The 26,123-nt window shown below is 43.4% G+C and overlaps 1 long non-coding RNA gene across 1 annotated transcript in view; it reads left to right on the top strand.

The window, feature by feature from the left end:
* LOC149366779 (uncharacterized) overlaps positions 1–26,123 on the top strand; it is a 113,126-nt gene that overhangs the window by 49,268 nt on the left and 37,735 nt on the right. The window contains exon 2 of the long non-coding RNA XR_016284097.1: positions 21,815–21,877. This is a non-coding gene — a long non-coding RNA (uncharacterized LOC149366779). The remainder of the gene's footprint in view (positions 1–21,814; positions 21,878–26,123) is intronic.

The following is a 26,123-nucleotide window of genomic DNA, read 5'->3' as shown; positions in this document are numbered from 1 at the left end:
GTTCTCGCGTTTCTTAGAAGGGTTAGGGTTCGGGCTAGTGGGTAGTCAATATGAGGATCCATAGCGCAAATAATTGAAGGGACACAACACAAGCGTTAAACTTCCACTAAAGGAGCCTTATTTGGCGCGGACAACCTTATAAAGGTCACGTACGGTACAGGAATAGATGACTAACATTGATTATCTTCTCAAGATTATCTTTCACACTGTCACCCACTGCCTTGAATCTAAGAAAGCTAAGTCTTTCCTTGATAATGACACCGAAGGATCACTAACGCAATTTTCCAATCCCACTTTTTCCATCACTGCAGCTTCAATTATCTCCCTCGTTTTTTTATCACTATTTTTTCCTATCACTGAACAGTCCTTGAACTTAGGCGTGCACTTGTGACCACGGCAGTGACGAGCCAAATTTATAAGGTTGTCCGCGCCAAATAAAGATCATTTAGTGGAAGTTTAGAGCTTGTGTTGTGTCCCTTCAGTTTTGTGCGCTATGGATCCTCATCTCGTGTTTCGTAACACGTCTAAACAGCGGTAACTTTTTTTGCTTATGTGCCCCCTTTTTCAGGTGTGAGCCTCATATCACGTGATTTGAGCGACTGCACCCGTCTGGAGGTGAGCAAGAAGATAGTTCTGAGATAATTATAGATAGTGTGGGGCTAACAATCTGCGTTATTGTAATATTGATTTATGGAAGAAACTGCTCAAAAGACAGTAGTGTCCCTTTATTGGCTACTGGCCAAACATTGCTGAACTTGAAGGACTCGGGTTACCATCAGATAACGCTAGGTCGGAGAGGACCGTTTGATGCTTATTTATTTTATCTTAACTGCGAGTACCTAAACGTGACGTTATTAGAGATGGCAAATCTACATGAAAATGTTCCATCGTAAGTCACTCCGCCTGCGGAAATCTATAGCGTTCCTCACTCGCGAACAAATTATGAGAATCATATGGTGGCTAATAATTTTCCTAGATTATTGAACTCGAATCTCGCACAAGGCATAAATCTTCTTATCCTTACACTAGCTGCGTTTAAAAAAGACTTCTGAAATCTGGCGCCCAACTCACGGATTTTCCTTGAATTATATTCCCTGCCGTGGGCGTAGCAAGGCTGATGATGATGATTATGATACTCTTTGCTGTGTTTTCTTGGTCATTCTCTTACAGTTTTGTGTTTTATTCTATATGCACATGATTTAAGTGCCCACCGAAAGTTCCGGAACAGTATGTTTGCACATGTGAAATCGAAGAAATGTTTTCAATGCACTTACTTTACTAAAAGTATTGATTAGCTCACTCATATTTGTACTAATTGCTACATGTAAGTGTATATATGTACGTGCTTTGCCCTGTTGCCATTGTAGTGGGGTTGAGGGCTTTCAAGCGGCTCTGTGCGGCTTTTACCTCAACTTCTACTATTTTTTCAATAGAAATAAATACAATAAAATGCATTTTTTCCTCAACAGAAACGAACAAAGGAAGGGTTTTGCACGGCATGCATTTCTGAGCCCAAATTTCAGCCGTAGCAATGCACTAATGGGTATGCTGAGCTGATGTGCCGACACCTGATGTCTCATAGCCGATTCATCATTAGATAAACCATGCCTATCAGCACTGTTGTTCTCTTTTCACGACACGGTCATGTTTCGTCCTCCAGGATCAAAAACATCAAACAGCCGTTTAGTGGGCAGCCAAGGAATGATTTGTGGGAAGGAAAAACTTCCACCTTGTTTTGTAGGGCACTATTCCGATTCTAAACGCGAATAGCAATGTAGGGAGAAAAAAACCCACGCTACTAACTTCACGACTTCCCATGTGCCCTTGACCCTGCTGCTGTCATGTTTTAAAACACAGTAGTTGAAACTCTGTCTGCCCATTCGCCACGGAGATCATCAGTGGTAACGACAGTTGGCGAGCGTTTCTCGCAGCTCACTGACGTCGCAAGGCAACAAATAGCGCACACGTACCAGACAGCCCGAAGACATTAGATACCCGCGCTACACTTAAGCTCAGCTTTGCCCCGGGTCATTCCGGCCGTTCATTAGGGACGCAGCAGCGGACGACCTTGGCTTTGAAACGACGCTTACCCCGCCTCCTAGCGGCCAAATGGCGTCTGCTTTCGAAATAGCGCACTGCCTCTGCCAGTTCCAAATGAGCTTCGTTTCTCACTAAAATGAGCCCAGATTAGGGAAGCGGAGCCGCCTTTTGGGTCGACGTCGCCACGCAGTACGTCACGGGCGGCGGGTCGGTAAGCTCGCCTTTTACGCGTTGTGCGTTCTCTGAAGTCTTAATCGGGCAATTTTGAAATTCGTTGACAACTAGGTTTCGCGGAGCTTAATAATTTGGGAGCACCGTCGCGTTGACTCGTTAACAGTTTACCCAAGGATTGGGATTCTTGATGGTTGTCCTGTTAACTTTCTGTTAACTCAATCTTTGCACTTATAAAGGCTGCTTAAGCCGCAGATGTCCTTTCTAACAAATTTTCTTCGTAAACATCCTAGTGTTTTGAAGGCTTTTGCGCATGTGTTGTTATTATGAACGTCCCATTTCAAAGAACTTAAAGAGAATTAACCCGTGTGGACTTGGCATTAATGTGGCTAGAAAGGATATTGGAATTCAAGAGTGCCTACAGGCTTCCGTAGCGATGCAGAGAATAGGAAAGTGTCTACAAACGTGAAATCGCATTACCCATTTTCAATTTCCGCCCCGAGTGCTCTTATTGTCAAGTGATGTGCATGCATCGGTGTATATATTTGGGTAATAAACATAATTTTTTTTCATATGGCATTTAGCCCGATATAGAAAGAGATCAGAGAAAGACAAAAGCACCCGCTTGTTCCTAACACCTACTCCATTGTCGCAAATTTAAAACAAGAATACAGGACCAGAAGTGATGATAAATCTGGGCTCAGAAATGAATATGTCGCATTAAAAATAGGAACAGAGACATAATCTAAGAAGAGAATCCAAAACAAAAGATATGAGCCCCAAGACAATACGGACAGCTTATCTACGCCCTCACATTCCTTTCTCGTCAAAAAGACTGACGCTTGACTAAATGGTTATTTCCAGTGGTTACGAGGAAGAAGGCTATAATATCTCTCTGTGTGCCAGGTGCAGTGGTACCACGGGACAGAGGGCTGATAATTGTCATTAGAAGAGTGTTTCGACAAGTTATCAGAATATCAGAATATATTTATTTAACATCATCGCGATGTTGGGTGCACCGGCAAAAAGCCAGTGGCAAGGCTTGACGAGGCCGGCGCACCCTACAGAAGCTTGGCAGTGATACACTTGTTCACGTTAACAAAACAAACGAAAGAAACAATACGAGGGCACTTTCAGAGAAAAAAAAAACGTACAAACACACAAGACATATAACAGTTGTTGGCATTATTTAGCTATACATTTATAAGGATTTCTTATTTAATAAATGTGGGAGAGTGAAGTTCAGCATTTGATAGCCGTAATTTGTGCGGGTCTTAGGTACAAACCAATTCAAAACCGTTCGAGTAGAGTATTTAGACTCTTTGTATTTCAGTCCAGACAGCTGTAACATAAAGCAATTGTTATTAACAACACTTGCTTCATACCGTCTTAAGAGCAACGTTTCATACAACTGGGGAAGGGGGGTGATGCCGAGTGCCTGAAATATCGGGCCACTATGCTCTAGTCGCGAAGCATTCACAATGCTACGAACAGCTTTTTTTTTTGAAGAAGGTGCAAACGATTAATGTTGGTAAAAGACGTAGTGCCCCAGACCAAAAAGCAATAGTTAAGAACAGAAGAAAAAAGTGCGTTATACAGCATTTGCTTAATACGCTTCGGCATAAAGTACCTTAGTCGACATAAAATATCGACAACCTTGGACTGTTTGTTTATTACCATTTCGACATGATCATTGCATAATAGGTTCTCATGAAAAATCACACCTAAACTTGGAAACCATTACAGACGTTAAAAAATTCGGATGCCTTTTAAACCCTCCCTCAGTCAACGGCCCTTCTGAAGAATAAACGTATGACCACATATGTGCTGTTTCTATAGGTTACCGTGCTCATGTCTATGTGTTGGCCATTTGCTATGAGCCTTCTTGCCATATGCGTCTATGTGCTGATTATACTGATATCTACTTCCGTTCAGACTAAATCAGTGGGATTTCGACGCTGGTATCAATTAGCGTAGCACGAGTTGCGTTCAGGTTTAATCCTTTTGTGGTTAAGTTATGTATTGTTTAATATTTCATTCCCTTTCTATCTCAGTGTTCCTCATGTCAAAGACATGGGTTCAGTTTTTCGAGGCACTCTTTTTTGTGCACTTCTGCATTGCACTACCATTGGGATGGACGTGGAAGTGAGCACTTTTTATTATGATCGGCGATCGCTAATATGGATTCTTCTTCTACAGGTAACTGGCTTTCATCATCTATATGCCAGGATAGTTTTTCCTAGTGTGTCACGTAACACAGCCATAAGAGCACCCGAGTCATCCCATATCAATTTGAATTAAAGACCGCAAGATTAGGAACAAAAAGACAGGAGCAAAATTCATGTACAATGAAATGGGCTTCTAATGCAACTGTTTAGACAATATTTCTTGCTGAGGTCACACCTGAGTTAGTGTAATGTGGTGACGAGGAGCCTTAAGGGATCACAAAATGTCCTCTGAACTGAACCCAAAGTACTCATCAATTTTTAGCCTCGCTCCAGACCACACAAGACCAGAAATGATTGTTCAGCACAATGTGCGATATTAGACATGTGGTTTGGTTGCATGCTACGGGCAAAATTTCAGACACCGCCTCAATAATTTCAGAGTTCCGTCGATGTGTTCAAAACAGAAATATATTTCCAGTAATGCTCTTCCGAAATATATTTCTATTGGCATTTATAGTTTGGGAGTGTTATCACTTTTCCTATTTATCTTCTTAAGCGGATAATACTTGAACTGGCAGCATACAGACAGTACTTTAAGCAGGGCAAGCCGTTGCCTCCTAGGGCTTTACAACTGGCGTTCTCTAACCAACTGTGCCCAGAGGCACAACCCAGTGTGTACTGCAAGTTTACACGGGCTTCGTAAAGAAAGCCTTTGCTGTGCCATGTAGAGGCATTCCTGGCAAGCCCATAATTAATGTGTCATCAGGTTACGCCACTCAGACTGCCTAGTTGCGTCACAAAGGTCAGCCATAAAAGCTATTCCTTCCACGCAGCTAGTAATGCGATAGGCCAATACCAGGAAGTGGACGTGAATGCGTAATGTTGAGGAGTGTGAAAGCGCTTCCGGAAGCCGTCATTACCATCATCATGGTATTTACCCATGTAAGTACAGTCTTCGTCAAAAGTAGACAGCCCAAGGGGTCTGCTTCTGAGCCCTGCAGAGCGACTCCTCTTGCATACTCAAGGACCCTAATCTCACGAAGGCGGGATGAACTTAAGTCCTCAACCCTCCCAAGCTTAGGACTGTCACATGTGCTTAAGAGCTCCGCCACACGGGTTGGAAGCAAACCCCTTGGACTGTACAATTTTGGCGAAGACTGTAAATACGCAGTAGGATAAAGTTTTTTTTTGTATTGATTCTTCATTATAACCTTGCTCAGCGCCAACCATGACTAGTGTTAACCAATAGATTTCCCGAATCTAATTTCACTCTGCGTCTGCTAGCGTCCCAGGCCACATACGCCTCCCCTTATAATCCACTCTGTTGGGCAAGCATGTAATCAAGTTCTGTGCTGAGCTCTGAGCTCATAACGTTTTCAAACCAAGTCTATATCCTCCGGTCGATTTTCGCTAGGGTATCATTAATTCATGGTGGGGGGAGGCAGCGTGCAAGGAATCCGACAGGCAAGAAATAGCAGAAGAAATGATTGGTGGGCGAGTTGGTACATGACTAGATGTTACAAAGCGCAAAAGGGACAGGACGAACGAAGAAGCGCCTTGTCCGTGTTGTTTCTTCGTTCGTCCTGTCCCTTTTGTGCTTTGTAACATCTAGTCAAGAAATAGCGTACAGTACAGGCGCTTAATGGCGGCGAAAGACAGTTCTTGTCCATCAGCATTTTAGTGCGAAAACATAATTTCTCACGGTCGAACCCAACCGAGACTCTTGGGGCGACCGTGAGCATGAGGGTGCCGAAATAAAATAAATACTGCCGCGACTGAGTTTAGAACACGAGGCGGTGCGAACTGATCAGCTTTGCTGGCCATTGCACGAGAGCACTGTGCTAACCACGCCTACTAACCACGCCGCCGCTAACCACGCCTCGTGTTAAACTGCAACACACTCTGCTGCTGTGCATCGCACACCACGAAAGCCTTCATCATATTTCATCTGTGGCGCGTACATATGAGATTAACTTAACATCGATCAGAGTTTAACCTGAGTCTAATATCGTCGCCAGACGTGCCGACGACTCAGTAATGAGCCAGCCAGGCTAAATACATGCTTTCGCACTTCCGCTGGGCTTAACTACGTTAAAACCCTGTCATATTTTATGTATGTCCTCTTTTCGTGCTGTGTTCCCGCGTCATGTAATTTGACCAACAAGCCCAAACCTAAATTCTAGTTCAAAATTGATTCACGTTCCCTTTCGTATCTATGCTCCTTCGTTTCTGTCTTCTAAAGTTTCCTCTATACCATATTTTTCTTTCCTGAGATCTCTTTGTTGTCCCCAATCTTATTTAAAACTTCTTCGTTACGCTACAAAATTAGGTTCTGTATCATGTGCAGACTGGTATATGCGTTCTATGTATATCACGGACGAGGCTGAAAGTGGGAATTTCAAAGAGCGTATGGGTGCAGACGACTGTGTGCGGACACACACCTAAGGCGAGCCGCCAGTAAAGTTTTCAAGATGGCGAAAGCACCGCAATGTTACAACCTGCCGATCACGTCAAGCTAAGACTAATTTGTTAACATTTGACCTCGACGCAGCTGCTTTCGTGTGCCTATTCAATATGGTTATCCCGATTGCATTTGATTAGCAGAGTTCCATTTGTATGCAAAGCTTGAGCACGCAAGTATACGTTGTATATTGATGGTTGTTTGCGTAAAGGTAGAAAATGTCTTGCCCACAGATAGAACAGGAGTGAATAACATGGCATGAAGCGCAAGATTCCGTTACTAAGCCGAAGCAGCGATGGTATGTGTGGCACATTGAATATCACCCTTTTTCTACATCTTGCTGAAGGCGGCAATTTAAAAAGCCACTTCTACCACGACCAATCTTAACCCAGCTGTTTCATGTGCATGATCGATCTGTAATTATTACTTGACGTAGTCAATGTATCACACGTTAGCTGTAATTGTTTTCCGGCATAATAACTATAATCATCCTCATACCTGCTGACGCCCTCGCAACCGTTGCCATCTCTCTAGGTCACTTCACTGCAATTCAAAGAACATCTCCGAATGACTTAAAAACGCCCCCATGGCGCCAGTTTCGGCCTTTTCACAATGAGCAAGCCTTCATACTCTGGCTAGTTTTGCGAAATTGTAATGTTTAAGGTTATTGTATGTTTGCTCCAGAAATCATTTAAACTAAATTACCCAGATTTTATTTAACTTAAATGTACTCGTCAGACTCGACAGGTACACGCGAATAGATTCGAAGAATTTTCCTTCAATAACAACTCATTTTTGGGCTCATACTTTCGGTAATCTGGGCGCGAATGGAGCAAATGGCATCTGTCAATTGCTGCGCAGACATCGTTTGATAAAGTTATTTAGCTTGTCCAGAGCATTGTCTTTTGTTTTATTATTCTTGATAATGCTGTATCCAATGCATGTTAAGAATTTTGAGTTCGCCGAGAAGGCATTCATTTGTTCTAGTTATTGCTGATAATGTTTGCGCGTCTCAGTGTGTCCCAAATCATTATGTATTTTCTTCTTCGGGTTCTGTACAGTAGCCAGATTGATTCGTACAAAAGTGTCCGTTACTGTTCAGCCACTCCTATGATAACGCTACTGGGGTTGGCAGTATATCAAAATAATGAAATAAATAAATAAATAAAGAATGCAGGAAGTTTTTCTTGCAAACTATTCACTCACTGTCTCTCTGTTAGACTAGCCTCCGATCACTGTTTTCATTCTCTTTATGTCATGGTATATTTTTGAAGCGACCACCGGGGTATGGCAGAATAGCGGAAAGATCAGTCCTTGTCTTTTCCAATACGGGTTGGTGGTTAGTGAGGGCGTCTCGATGACGAAACGAGCAACATCGAGTGAGAGCTATTCGCGGCGGGACGGCTTTGATGATTTCTAAGGACACACGCTGACCGGCGCACCCGGGAAACATCGATCGGCGGCGCCCGCCGCTCCGACGGACTACCGTGTTATACGCTTTGCAGTCCGCGTAGCGTCAGTGCCTCCATGAAAGTAGGAATCGGCTTACTGTTGCCAATTAAGGCTCACGTGTAACCGGCAGTGTACCCGTGTGTGCTACCCACCTATCTCCTGATCGCTTTTTGTTTGAGAAAGCCGTCACGGAGTTCCCAGATGCCTTGCAGTGGGAGTTCACAATAAATCATTGATTACAAATATAAATATGTTTATTTTAATCCCCGTACATGCCCAGAGTACAACAGTCCAAGAATTATATCATGAGTGAATAATAAAACCTTACAACACATAAAACCTTACAACACCTTAGTTCTTAGACTGTTGTACTCTGGGCATGTGCGTGGGCGACGTCAGGTCATATTACTTTTTGTAACTATAAATGTCTGTTTTTTCTGAATAAAAAATAGTTTTCAGTCAGCGCTCGTCCGTGTGGTTTCAGTCACCTTTGTCCTCCGTCCCTTTCGCGCTGTTTTTCCACCCAAAATGAACGTATACAAAGTCGCCCAACCTTCCATTCTATTACCAGTCCACTTCCACAATTCATTGTGCATCAGAGAAAAGAAAAAGAAAACTCGGGAGAGAAAGCATAAACACGATATCAACATAAAGAGACAACCATGACTGTGTACAAAGAAAGAGCAAAAATCAAAATCGGGCTTATAAGTGGTTGCTCTACATGACCAGGTTTGTGGGTGCATTTTACAGGACTGGAAATTATGCAGGGCTATCATTAAAAGCGAAGAAATATGCACTGTGCAAGTCATAGGAGCGTTAAAGTGAACGTTATTTCTTTCTTTTAAGTAATGGGGAGGAGCGGGGGTCTTGGTGTTCCGGTGGTATGGAAATTATATAAAAAAAAAGATGGCAATACATAGCCATCCAAAACAAAACGAACCTAATACCTTCAAAGATAAATCTCATATGTTTCTTAGTATATCAAAATTGAAACTTCTTAGTTTATAATTGGTCCGACGACGACGTTGCCCAATTATTCAAGGTTGGCCACATGGAAGGCATGTTTCGGGAGGTTTTCTTCACGGTTAGCTGTATATTGTTATGTGACCGTGGGTTCATGTTCTTGAATGGGAGATGTTTAAATGCGCTTTAAATTGGCCTTTCTCTTGCTTTAAAAAGAGACAAACGCCCACACGGCTGCCGTCTTGGGTAGAGTCCGTTGGATAAAAACTTCCGCCGCCTTTAAATTAAGCTGCTTTATTTAACCCCAAAAATGCAAGTGTATTTTCAGCTCACATGACGTTGCACTGATGAGTTTTTCTAGCGAATCTGTTTCTGAAATTTCTCCTCTCAAAATATGGCGTCCCTGAACTATTTTCATAAACATGAACTTCTACTCAGTACAATGTTCTCAGCTACAAAGAATTACGCCAACGCTGTTTATGGTGTCACAGTCACGGATGCAAAAGATGAAGAAGCCGTTTGGCTCTTTACACTCTTGATTGTCGTCAGAAGCATATAGAAGGATAGCGAATCGGGCTAGTTTAAACTTTAAGCTTAAACTTTAAGCATATAGAGGGAGAAAAGTTGTGCAATCGCTAAACATTCTGCGCAAAATATAATACAACACGATTTTAATATACCGGACCCCTTCATTCCTCGCGTTTAAATTCCCGGCGGCTCACACGTTCTCAGCAACTTTCCCCACTGTCCTTATGTGGGCGCCTATTATTAGTTCTGCCGGTTTTAGCGGGTCCTTAAGAATAAGGAGCAAAACTTACAAAGCAATGGCATTTCGGAGCGCCGAAATATTCGACGGGGGACTTCGAAATGACCGTGTAGTTATGCCTGCTCCACATTCCGGACAAGGATGGCGTGAAGGGTGCGCAGCAATGGTCCAGCCCTGCAAATTCTCCGAGAAGGAAATTTTTCTTTTTCTCTCTAGATTACTTATTCATACTCGAGTTCCCTGCTCGACCCATTTGCTGTTTGCAGAGGACATTTTCTTATTTGAATCCGCGCTACTCTACGTAGTTTTTTATTAGGAATACTCGCAGGCGAATTTGTGCAAAAAGTCTATTATCAGAGCTATTTTCTAAATTTATCTTGGACGCTTGTACTTCTGCAAAGTACCTCATCGAAATCTGAGTGTACATACTTTTTATAAAGTACACATAACACTAATTGGGAATGTCAGCCTGTGTGGGGTCTTAAGTAGATTTATTTGCATCTTAGAACTTTGCAAACTTAGGCACAGTAGTCTTCTCTCGTTCCAAAGCGTCTAAAAAGTCAACAGCGCAAGGTGCAATGCGAGTTTGTTGTACTGTATATTCACAATGTAGTGCGGCGCTCACTATGTTCCGGGATAGGAACGGCCCACAGTGACGAAACCTGCATGTTAGGGCGCAATGAATATAGACCTGGAGAATTAATGGAAGATAAACTGGGCAGTACCGATCAGTGAAGAAAGTGTAGATTGAGGCATAAAAAAAAGAATAAGAAAGTAAGCCTCTCCCGAAGCAAAAAAGTCTCCGTTGTGTGAGCGGCTTTTTTACTGCGATAGCATGGTGCCAAAATACATCGCCGGCCATAAAATTCTCCCATTGGCTGGAGAGAAATTAGATCACCAGACCGGATATTTCCCATTGGCAGGAAACATGTGATGGTATAAGACCAGACGTAACGTTAACACATCAGAAGCAACATCAGTTCCGGTAAAGACATCAACAGCTGCTAAGGATATTGCACTGCAATCACATAATATTAGTAAGTATGCCTGTAAATTTTTCTTCTTCAGTTTCGTATTTGTAGGCTGGTTTTATTCAGTACGTTAGACTGCAGAGACTCAAGTTAGTGGTACCAATAATTTGTACGTAGCTGCTTTTTTTTTGTCGTAGACCGTCGCCTTTGACGACAAAGCGCACAATACCGGAAATAACGGTCTTGATCTAAACCAAGCCAAAGGCCCGGAAGCGGGATGCTAAAGAAAAGAAGACTGCCAAAAGAGGTGCCAACTTAAAGCTTTTTTTTTTCCCTGTATGCGCTTGGATTGCCTAGTCTGGTGAAATCGTCCTGCTAACGTCTTTAGTGGGAGTTCACCATTAAAATGGGCGCATGCTTACATCTAGGTTTTTTGGTTCGTTGCTGTTAGAGGTTAATTATTTTTTGCGGTTTTTTGTTCAGTTGCAGTTTGAGCTGCTGCATTAGCATAAATGCCATGACAAGCGTGATTGACTTTAATGTCTAATATTAATCTTTATAGCTAAGATCGGTATGAAATCTGTGTGTTGTATAAAAAAGCGTCAAGTACTGGCGAGGACGAAAAAACTTGGCCTATTTCGTCTCTCACGAGGTTTTATGATTTGGTGATTTTGACTTTCTTTTGCCCTCGATAAAAGCGTTAAAACGCAAAATATTTTGACCAAGAAACCGTATATTGTACGCCTTTGCTACGAGTATTTCCTTTTCAGCTGTGGCAACGCGAGACAGTTTCTAAGAGAGCGAACTTTATTTCGGAGAGACTGTCGTGTCTGAAAAATTATCTTTATCATAATCCTATTCCTTCAACTGCATTTCGGAGAGACTCTCGTGTCTGAAAAATTATCTTTATCATAATCCTATTCCTTCAAATGCATTTCGGAGCTTCGTATGTTTCTCATAATATACGCTCAACGTTTCAGATTGCAAATCCAATGTATTTGGGCCCAAAGTAAAGACAATCGTTTGATGTACACTTGTTAGCATTCCGTTAATATTCATTACGATGGTGGTTTCAGCTATTCTTCATTTGAACCCGCATTTGAATATCTACGCAACACAATATTTATCATATTTATCATATTTATCATATTTATCATATTTATCATATTTATCATATTTATCATATTTATCATATTTATCATATTTATCATATATTTATCATATTTATCAGCGCTCTGTCCTGTCCGGCTTCGGTCTTTCCGTAACCGTGTTCGCGCTGCTGAAATCGTATAGATTCCCACCAACTAGCCCGCCAGATTGTGTTATACAATATTAGAGAAGAAGCCTTATGTATTCGTCCTGTTAGCACGCACGTACCAATACATCTATACCACGAATTACACAGCGAGCCAGCAAATCCCAAGGAATAAGCCGTGGGTGGAATGAAGTTATCATTTGTTGCGGAAATATTTTCGCGCTTTTAAGAGTTCATGTACGCGTGATTAAAACTAAAAGCACCATGTTTTTTTTTTTTTTTTACCAGAGATTGAAACCGAAAAAATCGAGGTAGGAGGTTGGATATAAGCGTCTTTATTGCTGAAGCCGGAAAACCTGGTTTCCAGTATTATCCGCTGAGGGAACTAAGCTAATCTGAGTTATCTATATGTGCGATTAATAGTACGAAATGGGCTCTGTATAAAAGCCCTGGGACATTTCGCTTAGAGTAAAAGGCGTAAAGCACTGCGCTAATTCCTGTAGTCAGTAGTGCGGCAACGTGAGATCATTTGAGGCGTATATAAATCAGCTGCTGCACCGTCACCGGATTATACAGATGCATACTTATTGACAGAAAGGTTCCCAATAGGTTGACAAAGCTATTCCTGCCGGTTAGCGAGTCATGTCTACTCATGATTTACTCATATATAAGCGCAATGTAAAAGCCGCAGAGACAATTCACGGCTGTCCACTTGCAATGGAAACTGCCTGCGGACACCAAGGCGCTTGGTCGTGGCGGATTTTTTCAAATACTTTTCCAGTAACGAGCGCACAACCGCTTAGCTTTTCTCAGCGCTGTGGTCCATTGATTACGGCGTTCGTCTGGTTAGGTTAAGGTCTCATGATCAGAACGCCCGCGACTGCTCCATTTTTACAGGCGGAATGCAAACCCATAGGACATTAAACAACACGGAGGTGTATTTTGTAACATTACATATTATTTTCATTTCAGTCGGTCATGACGTCAGTTGTGACGACACAGCACGAAGCGGGGAGACAAACAACGAATCACATCCACTGCCAGTCTGGTCGCGGCGGGGCCGCTAGCCGCTTTATTTCCGCGGCATCCACTCCAGCCTATACACAGAAAGTATTCTCCGTCGATTATTCGCACAACCATCGCAACTCTTCTGTGCCAAGAAGGGATAAACCTAGATTAAGCTCGTCAAGTGTATCGAACCCATCATCAAGTGCCCGTCATTGGTCGGTGTTGACCTCGGTCCACCAGTGCAACAAAGACGAGGGGTGCGTTTGTGCGTCTAAGTGGCATCACGGGCGTGTTTTGGCGTGACCAGCGTGACGTCATTGTCAAGAACTATGTCACCTAGAGCAGAGATAAATGGCAGAAGGCCAACTGAAGAATAAATGATTCATTACAAAACGCCGGTCCAGGTGGCTGAAATTAACCCAAGAGCGCTTCACTACTAGTTGCGTCATAGACCACGTGCAGCTTCGGGATGCTACAGCCACCATACCACACCATGCTACACAGTGCCTACCACACGATGCCACACAATACCATGGTAAAGATTCGATGGAGGCGAAATTCTAGAGGCCCGTGTGCTGTGCGATGTCAGTGCACGTTAAAGAACCCCAGGCGGTCGAAATTTCCGGAGCCCTGCACTACGGCGTCTCTCATAGCCTGAGTCGCTTTGGGACGTTAAACACCAATAAACCGAACCAAACCATGGTAAATAGGTAGTAGCCAGATGGTTCTTGACAATCACAAACTGATCAGAGGAGGGAAAGTCCCAGGGTGCTTGCCAACGTTTCGGCAAGGGACTTGTATTCGTCGGGGACAGACGAACGCGTCTCTTGCGGAAAGGTTGGCAAGACCCTTTAGTCTTTCCCCTCTTTTGTTCACTTTACCACAGTACCATAGTGTACCGAACTGTACCAGTCCGTACTGTACTGTAACACATCGTACCGTTCCATATAATACGATATGATATATACCAGAGGAAAGTACCCGATAGTTCGAAACAAACCTTGCGCGCAAAAACACAGCATATGACACATCGGCTATAATGAGGCAAAATATTATTTAAAATAGACGATATACGTCTTACAGAACATGAGAACAAAGGCTGATGACGGCTTAAATAGCATCAGAAAGATGTTATATCGTATTTCGAAAATCCCTCAGAGGTGTGCTTTTTGCTCCTGACACGGAAATGAAAAAAAAAATAATGCTAGTTTTCCTTCTGGCGATTGCTTGGCATCCACTGTCGCGACGTTCGGAGAAATTTCCCGTGCATTGGTGAGCCTGCCGCGCCGATGTAGTTTCCGGGAAGCTGGAAGTCGAGGCCGGAAGCTGTCGCCTCGTTCGCGACTGGGTCTAATGCATGTCAGGGGAGAAAAAAGGCATAAAAACTGCCATTACCCGCTTGGCTTCTCGTTTGCTTGCTGTTCTAGCCAGCACTTCTGTTCCCTTTATTCCCCTTTTCTACTCTTCTAGCCACGCAACGCTTTGTCTAGCCTATCGTATTCTCTTGATGCACGTTATATTGCTGTTCTCTATCACGCACCTCTGTTCGTTCAACCTCAATGATAATGTCACGTTGTAGTGACGGCAGTATAGCGGTCAGGAAGACACCAGCCAGTCTTGGAAACGAAGTTCTTTATTAGGGCTGACTTGCGCCCGCAAAATAACTGAATCACTCGGCGGCGGCGTAAGCAACAAGCGTGCTCGTCGGTCGTCGAACTACGAATGCCCGGTGATCGTGGCATCGTTCAATTTAAAGCCGGCTAGGAAACTTCGAGATAACAGGTCGAGATCATCTAGAGTAATCTAGAAACACGTAGGCGAAGCTGTTTATGGCTGTGAACAATCGAGATTAGTCCGGTCGCTTCTCGCGTCAGGAACAAAAATGATAACACCCCTTTTCTGCGGCCTTGCGCGAACGAACGGACGCTACAATGATACGTGGCAATAAGAACGAGAGTAGTACGGAGAAGTCTAACACGCAGGACACTGTCTTTTCGGTGGCTTGTGATGAGATTGGAAATGACGAACACAACATGGAAACTGGTAATAAAACAGAAATCAGAAAAAAAATGGCAGGTTTGGAGTGTATTTGCAGCATCTGAAGTACGTAAAAACTATTCCAGAGAGAAGCGGACGAATTTCTGGGGAGAGATCAGCTGTGATCTCCCATTATCCGCGAGATGCGCCATCATTGATGGTTTTATAAGGTTTGATTGTCAAAATCAAAAGAAAACTAAAAGCAATATTTCGGGTCAAAAAAACAAAAAAGTTATTCGACAAGGCCAATGTCATGCCTACAAGCAAATGATTAAGGCGCCGAGATAACTAAAGTTAGCTTAAAAGGCATTTTACTGTCGGTAACGTTTGCGTAACCACTTTCAACTTAAACGCGTAACATATTCTCCTGTATTTATAGGCTAAACACCCTCTCCCCAACCCTTGCTCTTTCAGAGGTAAACAAACTGAACTGCATAGCTCCAGATATACCGTACTGGATACAGCACGTTTTGATTGATTATTCCAAGCGGTGTCACTTGATTCTCCTCGAAGTGTAATTCGGAGGCAGCCCGTAATTAACGCAGCTACTCGGTGCGGATGCCTTGATGTTAGGTGGGGCCCACTCGATTCTGAAGATAAGTAAATAAGGATATATAGACTCTAGTGATAGTGCCTATTTTAGTAGGGCGTGTATGTTCACTTCTACTGGCGCGTGAGATTTCACTTCAGAAAGCACATCTCTTTGTAACGCCTCTGTAAAATATTTTGAGGCAGTTTCATTTTTTTTTTTGTGTTTTCAACAGCACCGCATTCGGCTGACGTCGACTAAAATATTTAACCAAATCCAGTAGGCGATTAATGTATTTCTCTTACCCTGTTTTTAAACACTTTTCCTCCTTCATGACAAAATTGTTTTCTTTTAGTTGGCTTCAGACGCTAAAGGTCAAAGGCTGCAGGCGGCAGAATTTTTTGGTACGCAGCGTCCATAGCACAGCAGCTAGTGTTGCATGATCAGATCCTCCTATTCAAAGCAATCAGCTTTGCTCTTTAGATAGGGGCTCAATTAAGGATCGCGGGCGTACATTAATTTTGGCTTCATCCGAAGTACCATCAAGTGCTTCGTGGGGGCGTATACTTCGAAAATCATCATTGCGATTCACGGCTTGTTTTTTTACATATTAGAAGAAATTTTGCGTCAGCGGATGTTTCAAATGCCACGTTTCGAAATGTCGTCTCAGGGATGGCCTGAGCAACTTCAGAAGTTTTGGTTGCCCTTGGCAACCGGAGCTTATGTTTGTTGCCCCTAGGGCGCTGGAACAAGCTTTTGCTCAATGGATATGTGGGTGTATTTAAAGAAGTGCCCAGGGGACCGATGGAACGGGTTTCTTGAGAAGCGAAATGAACGAAGGGCAGTCATCGACCGAGCTGGCTGGCTGCATAGCCCGCGTGGCACGTAGGGCTTTTCGTGCCTCATTCCTGGAAACTGCATCTTCCAAGTAGCTTCCAAAGCACATTGGTGCCCGTCTTTGGTGTGCCCACACTGAACGTAGTACGCTCGACATTCGCCTATTTCTTTTACATGATGCGTAATGAAATTAGCTGCTATATTGACCATCCTAATATTAAATCTTTACATTGCTGCTTTCCACCTAATGCCAAGTTCCCGAGTTAGTGTGGCCGATGTGCCTATATATGTAGCTCCAGTTGCAGATCATTAACATCTTGTACACAAACCAATGCCGTCTCGGCGCGTTCTTTGTTGCGCAGCGAGATGCTGGCCAGCTGAGAAAATACTGACATTCTGCAGAAAGCTTTCCGCCTGAATTCCAAGATCATTCAGCATAAACAATATTTTTATCCCCATCACCAGCAGAAGCATCAACCTCCCTTCACAACGAATTCCTCTCGAAATCAAATCCAAGTTACACTCGTTTGCGCAATCTAAGGCCATCTTGTCTCCGCAAGCTTCCCAAACACATCAGCTAACCAGTCTCTCTTCCTCTTTCTGCTACGTTTAGCTTCTCTTCGAATCCTCAAACTATTTGACCCCAAGCGTCCGCCGGAAATACCTTCGCCTTACGTGCCGTGTTCATGCCCATTTATTGCTCATTTGGGGTAGGATATTATTAAATCCGTTATGTTCTATAACATACACTCTCGTCTTCCTGTATCTAAAGTTACCCCTGTAATTTTCGTTTGTATTTCGTAGCCATTCCCTTGGGCTCGTATACTTTTTGCGATATCAGTGAATGCTAGCGGGATACGACTATTGTATACTTTCCTGTTAACTACTATCCGTAAACGGCTAATCATGACTGCATAGTGCCTGAAAAATGCCCACCACCCTAATCTCATAGTCTAGTTATTTCACTATCATGTTGAGAGTTTACGAATCCTGCTCACTGTACAGTTATCCCCCAATGCTTCCTGTAGCAAGCTGCTTGGTAAACTGGTTCCCTTACTAGCCTGTTCACCATTACTTAACTTTCCTTTATTCCTTGCCTAGGCTGGTTGTATTCCCTTAACACTTCTAGTACCTTGATACATATCGTAAACGTTGTTTCCTTCACAGGCTGTCGACCATTACTCAGTTTTCCTTCGTTATTTTTCTAGCACCACTGTTTTCCTTTCAATGTTTAGCTCATAAAACATGGTGCCCAATTTGTTCCCTTAGTTGCTTACGAGAGCCATATCAACAGCCAAATCGCAAACTACCAAAATTCTCTCAACGTTTATTCCCAGCAGTTCCCATTTCAAAAGTCTGAATGCCTCTAGAAACACGCCATGTGTGGAATTGGCTCAATTGTGTCACCGTGCCTAACACATATGGGTACCTCGCCTTGAAAAAGATAAGTAAAGCTTTTTGACGGGCTAGTTGGTACATGTATTTGAACTAGCCAGTTTCATAAAGCCTTACTTATGCACATATCTCCTACTGCGGGCTCTTTACTCTGTCATCACTCCAGGCAAGCTGCTGCTACTTTGTGCGTGAACCTAATCGCCGTCGCAACCTGCCGTTCTCGGTTTTTGTCTTACTGCATTGCGCTTCTTTCCTGCCGTCTCTATCCTTTTTCCTGTGAACGTCTTTTTAGCGTACAGCTTTTCAAATATGAAAAAAGAATGGGCTACTCACGTTCAGAAACGCTTAGCTGCCTTGAAATAAAGCAAAAAGGAAAGGACGTGCGTGGAAGACTCGGCTATCTTTTTCCCCATTTTCAGTCGTCATAACAGCTCCGGCAGTCTCTAAAGACGCGAATTTCGGCGGGAACACATTTGAGATAGGGACCTCTGATTTTGTCAGAGTTAAAAGAAAGGTTGCAATCGTGTCATGTGCAGAAAATAGCTTAACGTCCAAATATGTTATCGTGGAAACCTAAAACGCCCTAGCATGACCCACAATGCGTATATGAAAGAAGCGCTTTGAGGCTCGAATTATATTTTATTTCACAACTTCAAGTTCAATCAGAGAACCAAGCGTGGGAAATTACTTCACGTTGCAAACGATTGTCTCGTGAGTGTACGAGAACAACCTTAAGGAAATCAGTCGACTCGTGTTGGTAACCTTCATGCATCGATAACAAGCTTTCAGAGGTTGTGTAGTGAAGGCCCGTGGATACAGGTTCTGAAGGCTACTGATAAATTAGTGCAGAGTTGAGGCAAACACAGAGAAGAGCCTGGAATGGAAAATGTCGATTTCACCCAAGGTAATCTGAACTCTCTCGCTGCTTTACTGTAGTTCAGGAAGGTAGCATTTTTAGGGCCCGGTAAATCATTTCCTTTTTCTGCGCTGAGATTTCGACTGGTGCCTTTATAAATCGACAGACTCCAGGGAACGCAGAGTATTGATTAAATGATCACGCCTCGTTCCTTTACAAGACCTAACCGCACGGACATCTGCAAACTTTCACGGTCTGACTACTCAACTCTGAACCGCACGCTTCTTTCATCGACCGGGTGTCGCCCCAGGAACTTTAGGAAAAAGAAAAGGAATATTTGTGTCTTCTAAAAAATCACAGAAAAATAAGGCTGAATAAAAATGCGAAGGCCCTTCCTAGTATGAGTAGGTCAAAGAATGGACAAACTCCAGAGTAAGGAAGGCGTGAGTACACGGGCCTTTCAATTTCCATATATACGACCAGACAATGCAGAACACGATCCCGAGAAAAGAAAATCTTTAGAGCAGGGCAGTTTCGGCTGCCAGGTACACCGAAGGCAAACTTCGTGCGCAAGGATGTGAAAGCAAAGTGGTTTCTCTTAGGTGTAGATAGAAACAAGAAAAGAAGAATAATGTTGGTCCTGTGGATGCTTTTTCCGAACGAGCACTTGTGTGTCAACAAAGAGACGTGTCTCCCCTGTCAAATCCCGTCTGTCGTTTGTCGAAATCTGGTATATTTTTTCTTTGCGTCCGTAATGGCCTTCTTGTTGCCTAGGAGGCTCGAATGTTTTCATCACCTGTCGTAAAACCTTCCCACACCTCAGTTCTTTTTAGATCGGGCAGAGAAAAAAAAAAGGGCATTCACTTGCCTTTCCCATCTGCCACGTTTTTATTTATTTATTTATTTTTCATTTGCAGCTTGCAGACCGAGGGTTTCTACATGAACCTTAGCTCGAACAACTAAGTCCGCTCAGCTGTGTACTCGTTTTTTTGTTTTTCCTGTTTTCATTTCTGTCATCTTCCTGAGAATGAAAACAGCAGAGCTTCATGCGCTTCGAAAATGGCCTCTCTATATTCCAATGGACGTCTGCGCTGAACAGGCCGTAGTCGAAGCGAAAATTCAGTTGAAGAGAGGAAAAGAAACTACGCTTGACAGTGCACTACTTTGTTTTTATGAAATTCCATGAACCTAGAGGGATGCCAGCACCGCTTCTTCGAACTACTCTACCATCCTAACAAAAAGAATGTAGGCTTGCGGCTGTACTGTTTGCGTCGTAAGAGTAAAATGTAAAAGGGGAAAAGCTTTCGAACTTTCGGACATAAGAAAATACGGAAAGGTTTGATAGTTCGAAGTTTCACTAACCAGTGCCCCAGACTTTGGAAAAAAGGGCTGCAGTTTGAAGCGCTCAAGCTGTTCATACCTTGCAGCCTTCAGGCTTTAAAACGCGAGTAAGCATAACGCTAGCACAAATCGCATATTGCAAGAACTTCACTGCCATGGGCAGTTTGTCGTCTCCCCGATTTAGATCACTAACCTGGTTTGCTAGTGGTCTTGTTATGGTTCTACGCAGCTTCGCGTTTCACTCAGAAGGAAGCTTATAAAGAAAATACCAGGAACTGAAAGGAACTGAAGAAAAGCTAGAGTAAAAAAGGTGCACATGTTTAATAAGCATGGTAACCAGGACGGGTTGGCTAAGTGGTTAGGGCGCTGGACTGCCGAGCCTGAGGATGTGAATTCGATCCAGACCACTGCGGCTGCGTTTCGATCTACGCGAAAGGCGAGACACCCGTGTTCTGTGCGATGTGAGCGCACGTTAGAGAACCCCAGGCCTTAACAACCGGTCGAAAACGGCCTCCCTCGGAGCCTATGCTTCTGCCATGCCATTTGTAAGCGTAGCTATCCACAGTTTCAAGCTATTGATTCCTCATAGCCCCTGTGTCTGCCTTACAATTATTCAGCATAGATTTTGAATTTCAAGAGTTCGACAGTGCTTGTAAAATCCTCGGTGACGCACATCTAGCCCTGGTATAGGCACAGATCACCGGGATATGGACATCACGCTGCCTTACTGCGTCTTGTGATGCATATCAAAACACTTTGCATCAGCCCATGTATGACGCCTTTGTTCTGCACAAAGAAGGTGTGTTGTCAAACATCGAACTGGATCATACTCTGGCTGAACACGCCCGTTCTCTAAAGAATGAGTGGGGTCGCTGTTCCTCGCAGAATACTCTCTACGGGTCACCTCAATCAAGAAACTAGGCACCAATATCCTTAAACTGTCAGTTCTACTCTGTGTTAAACTTTCTGCTCACTCCTATCCTCCTTACATCGCCCAACAGATTAGGCGCTGGTAACAGCGCTAGACAGTTACTTCGGTTTCTCTATTTTTCTTTTTCCTAGAAGCGCGCACGCACACGCGCGCGCACACGCAGGCACATGCTATTAACCGCCTGACACTATCTATAGTCCTGTGCAAATACTCTACCCTGTTGTCACGTGCACCTCAGTCTAGCTCGATGTTACGGGAGCACATCTTGTGATGGAACGCGGATCCCTGTTGACAATGATGTTACGAAATGTAGTAGCGATTGCTCCACAGGGAAGAAAAAGAGCACTTAGATGATCTAGAAGAAAGTAACAATGTACTTACATATATGACGAACGCTAAGTGGACCTGAAACACGATGCAATAACGTAGGAGCAGCTCTATTGAAAAAAGTGTGTGTGTGTCGGAGAGAGTGTCAGGGGGCGGGGGGGGGGGGGGGATGTTCGATCGTCTTCTCGAAGCAGAGTTTCAGATTTCGAGCTTCAAATTGTTGAATTGCGAAACACCAGAGGAACGGTCAATACCAAAGTCTGGCCTGTCTAGGAGCCTTTGTAAAGCGTGCTTCTTCTCTTGCAGGCCTCTCGACGGTAAAGGAACTCTTACGAAGAACCTTTGTGGGCCATCTGGAGGCAGGGAACGGTAAGTGGCAAGTTCAATTTTCAATTTCAATTTCATTTATTTTCCAGAAAATTCTGGCGGCTGCCTGGACTAAAAGCTGTAGGTATACAGCTTGACGAGGCCCAGGCAGCCGTTACGCATGTTACAGCCGTTACACAAGTTCATCTGTTTTACCTCGCATACAAATTGTAATGTGTCCTTTGAATACTGTGGAACTTTACATGTTTAGAAATATTGGTTATTATACATCAGTGGAAACTGCAAGCATAAGTTCAAAAACATTGATTTTACTCTGTCACTAGTTTCGGCGCCTATAGTTTTCCACTTAGCCATATTTTCATTATTATTTTCTATTTCATCTTTTCTAAGATCGTAGGAGCACATATTTATAGAATTTCATGTTCTACTATCTGATAAATTTTTGTTATGGGTTGCACGGTTTCAAAGGCCATAACCGCAGTTAACATGTATGTTAGATTCTTGAGCATCTACTTTGTTGAATTCTAACATTGCTGCCTTCGCAATGTGACCAAAATTTTTCGGTTTTCCTCGTCAGCGTTTGCGTGACACGAACAAAATTAACATAGCTGCACCACCAAGCAATAAGCCAGAGGCAAGAGTAGGAGGTCAAGTGTTTGCTAGAAACACCTAATACTTTACAACTTTAGCATGTAGAAAAAACTGCTGCCTCTTTGGATGCTCTCTCTTTACATTTATTGAACTGGTATTTCATTTACGTTTATATTTCACTGATAATGAGTGTGGCTTTGAATATCCGCTGAACTAAAGACATTACAGAAAAAATTTATAAGGTTTATAACTGAGTTAGGTTCTGCACTGAGATTTCGGAGCTCTCTTCAGCAGTAAATAACTTCCTCATGCAGCATGGTCACATGACCCACTGTCATCGATTATATGACATAAGGAGAACTCATAGATGATCAGGGCGCCTCCTGTGTCTCCAATAACTGAAAATTGCGCCCTCATATCTTGACCACGTTCCGAAAATTATTTAGTGAAATGTCGTAGCAATCGGATATTGCACTGCAGAGACAGATGAAAGCTCTTGCCATTTCTAATCTCTGCAATGTACCTGCTACTCCAGGCATTACGGCGTTAAGGAAACATCCATATCCGGATAAGGACTGCTGCAAGTCAGAGGAACTGAACGTTACCTTCGAGAAGGCCCGTAACAAACAGTTGTGAGGGGCTGGCGTCTTGACATCGTTACTGTAACGAGACAGAGTGGAAGGCGCGTCCGGAAGGAAATCTCGGGACCCTCGGTAGTTCCCCGTTGCGACGAACGAATGCATCCTAATCCCCGGATAAGTGGGGTTCTTCGGAGAACGAAGTACCTGTTCGCTGGCAGTAGTGCGTGAGTGAACCTTACTGGTGGCTCCTTTATCTGCCTGCTTTGAGAGAGACTTGCCTTAAGATTGTCTTGTTAGATAGATTATGGGGTGCGCTGATAGGAAGCAGTAGCCTTCACAAAAAGGACAGGCCTAGACAGAAGTTTACTTTTCCGCGTAAAAAAAAAAGAAAAAAATTGACAGTGGCTCTGCTCAGCTATGCCAGGAAATACGTATCGAGAGGTACGTTAGATCCCTGGTTATGTCTAATTGTTTTGCATATCGTCATGGCTACTTGTTAGACATTAAAGACGCGACATGTGGTGATGGCGGCACGTGTCATTCAACTTTACTGGCTGCCAGAAAGACGACCCAGGCAGTCTCTCTCTCGGTCAGAGGCTAACGGCGTCGGCGCGCGGCGCCGGCAGCTGTGACGTCACTCGGCTTCTCGCGCATGCGCACAAGTGGCGCCGAAGGCCCACAGCATGACGGCGAGACTGAGGGTAGCTCTCGCTACAAATGCAAGCAAAGAAACACCACTACTCCTAAACCCTCTTTGGTTGTCCTGTAACCTGTGGGCTTCTCAAGGGTACCTCTTCGAGGTAGAGCGATGATCCCTCTGTACGGCGGCACTATTGTGTTTCGCATGAAAGAAACTTTGTATTTTACGTAGGTGGAAGCATGGCACACGGTCATTAAATCATGGTTTGGTTTGGTTTATGGGGTTTAACCTCCCAAAGCGGCTAAGGCTATGAGAGACGCCGTAGTGGAGGGCTCCGGAAATTTTGACCACCTGGGGTTCTTTAACGTGCACTGACATCGCACAGTACACGGGCCTCTAGAACTTCTCCTCATGATTACGTGTATAGATTTAGTTTGAATATTTATCCTCGATTCGAACGCCATCTTTGCTTATACACAACAGTCCTTGTTCAGGCCCCGGTACTAAAAGGCGTGTCGCGTCATCGACGGACTACCTCTTTATTTCGTTTCGAAGCACTGAATGCCAGTGATTATTTTTCATTGAGTAAGAAATGGGTCAATGTAGACCATAATCGAGATGCAGCAAGCTGCCAGCTCTAAGTGTACAACGAAAGTAGTAATCGGTACTGTTGCATCGGCATCAAGGGCAATCTATGTCATGCTTCAAATAAGTAAAAAATACTGCGCAAAAAGGTCCTTAATTGCGCCTAAAGTCGTTAGCCCATCGTAATGACATTTTTTTGTGAAGAAGGACTTTAGCGAAAAGTTAAGGCAGGCTTCAACATCATACAGCGTTGCGTTCCACGTTAGCAAATAAGAAGGCTCCACGTTAGCAAACCCCTATTTCGCTGCCTCTTCAATAGTGCATCACATTTTTTTTTTTAAACCGACCTTGTTCTTAAGTCACGAGGAACCCGGCTGTACGCATCGTGCTCTCCAAACTATTTGTTTTCCCGGCGACATAATTAGGAAGCCCGAGGTGATTAAAAACTCGTTAAGGCAGAGTTTTTTTTTGTTTATACTCGCGGATACCTCGCTAATTGCCACAAGGTTGACATAATTTCCGCTCAAGAATTCTACCGGCGCTTCCACGTAGGCGTTAGACTAATGTTAACACTCGAGAACATTTTGTTTATTTAGTTGGTACTGTTTTCAAAATGCGGTAATTAGATCTTCCGTGCGTCATGCGTGTTCGTTTTAGGCCTAGCTATGCGTAAATCTTGCTGGCTCAGTTGTTAAACGAAAAGGAGATAGGTGATATTGATTTCAGCGGTAGCCAGAAGAAATACAATACTCAAGATTATGTGAAATTTGTTCACACTAGTCAGCCTCTTTTTTTTTTTGTTCTTGTAAATATTGGCTTGCTGTCCGTTCATTTGTTGAGCCAGCTGGCACGGGAATAAAAATAAGCTTATTCGTGACTTTGCCCTCGAGCGTACTTCATTATGTGGGGTTCTATAGGAAGTTGCAGCCTTTCAAACTTTGAATTTTTATGGTAGCTCATAAATTCAATATTTAGTGTTCATTGGCTCAAGATAGCCAAACAGAGGAAAGGCACGTCTTAGTAGACCAGCCTTCTAATCTTCTAATGTTTATGGTAGTTCATAAGTTCAATATTTATTGTCCATTGGCTCAAGATAGTCAAACAGAGGAAGGTCGCGCCGCTTTGAAAACCATGCACGACCCTATAGCCAGCTGTGTTTTATTGAAAAGAGGACTCGGGTGCGATCAGTACTCCACCAGATTCAAAGCAGCGAAGTCAGAGTTTTCCACATCTTTAGTCGCTCTGGTCTTCTGCATGCAGGTAGTTTCTTTTAAAGTTTTCTGGATTTAAAACACGCTTTAAATAAAATGCTTTTTAACGCATGGAATTTGTTTTCTTTTAATTTCCTCGCCTAAGGCGCAATGCTTAACGAGCTCGTAAAATGAGAAAAATACGCACGAACCAAGCCACTGCCGTCAGAAAATCGCCAACCTACTTTAAACACATGAATATCGATCCTTCTCGCTGTATTCGAATATCATCGCACTCGACATTTAGCTTTGTGCTTTCAGGACATGCCGCATCCGATTGCCGTTTTCAGCCCCTGCTTTATCAGACCACATTGCGTTCGAACTCAATCGATCAATGACGACTCTTGGGAAAACTCGTGGTTTCTTACATCAATCGCGTTTCTCAGAGAGCTTATCGTTCTAGCTGTTGTGTTACAAATCGATTGATTATCGATTCACTAAGTGCTGCCGGGAACGGTAACGGGGCACAATGCTCGCGCTGTATCTTCCGCTAACCACTGGGCTCAAACATTTGCTTCAAGAATGCGTTCACGCGGGTCAAGCGATCCACTTTCGTGTGTGTATAGTAGAAATTAGGGTTTTTCTGTAACAGACTGCAGCAGCTGAGAGGAATACTTGATTCTCGGCTGCTGTTTGAAATA

The sequence above is a fragment of the Amblyomma mixtum genome, chromosome 1 (assembly GCF_055824585.1).
Source record: "Amblyomma mixtum isolate Tamu chromosome 1, ASM5582458v1, whole genome shotgun sequence".
Taxonomy (NCBI): Eukaryota; Metazoa; Arthropoda; class Arachnida; order Ixodida; family Ixodidae; genus Amblyomma; species Amblyomma mixtum.
The sequence above is the reverse complement of the archived record's forward strand: the minus strand, read 5'-3'. Positions and strand labels throughout refer to the sequence as shown.